Source organism: Buceros rhinoceros, unplaced genomic scaffold (assembly GCF_000710305.1).
Source record: "Buceros rhinoceros silvestris isolate BGI_N320 unplaced genomic scaffold, ASM71030v1 scaffold9280, whole genome shotgun sequence".
Lineage (NCBI taxonomy): Eukaryota > Metazoa > Chordata > Aves > Bucerotiformes > Bucerotidae > Buceros > Buceros rhinoceros.
Genome location: NW_010391255.1, coordinates 1 through 886, shown reverse-complemented (window position 1 = coordinate 886; position 886 = coordinate 1).

Here is an 886-nt window from a genome sequence, read left to right as displayed (position 1 = left end):
CCATCACTCCCCATTTCCAGGCAGAGCCCCTCGATGGGTCTTTTTGGGTCAGAGAAAGGCACACCCTTCCCAGGGGTTGTTTGCAGATGGGGGCAGGGGGAAGATGACCCTGTGGCCTGCAGCCACCCCTCTGTGCTGCCTCTGCAGGGACAGAAGTGGGGGGACCCCCCCAGCTGCCCCCTGCCCTGAGTGCCTCATGGTGGGTGGGTGTTGGTGGGGTTGAGACCCCCTCGAGTGGCTGTGTGGGCTGTTGGGGCTATGATGCATCCCCTCAGTGCCCGCAGGCAGCTCTGTTCTCTTTGAGTCACTGCTCACGCACCTGAGACTGCTGCGCCCAGGGGGAGTCTTCCTGGCCCCACAGTCCCCTCTGCTCTCAGGTCTTGGGGTGCCTGAAGGCCACTCCCAGCAGTCAAGACAGCTGAGGAAGACATGGATTATCGTGGGTTTCTCCATAGCCTGGACCGCACACCATGGACATTGCCCTGCCTTTCCTTTTGCTCTTCATGGAGGTGTGGGAACTGCTTTTGTTGTCCTTCAGGTCACTCACCAGGTTCAACTCGAGTTGGACTTTGCCTTTCCTAAGCCCATCTCTGCATGCTGGGGAAGTTCTCACTGGTGTCCTCCAGAATCCTTCTGGATGGGTTGTGTCCTGTTGCCCCTCAGGCAGTGCCAAGGTTGTTCCATTGCAAGAGCAGGAGGAGCTGGGTAGGAGAACGTGAGGCTTCTCCCAGTGGCCTGAAGAAGGTTTTGTGTCCTTCCTGATGAAGCAGTCAGCAAGAGCCCCTCACTAACACGTCACCCGTGCTGGCCTGCCTGGCTCATCCTGAGCCAAAAGCTCTCAACAGGCTCATCACGAACCCCAAGGCAGAGCTCCAGGCTGTCCCAT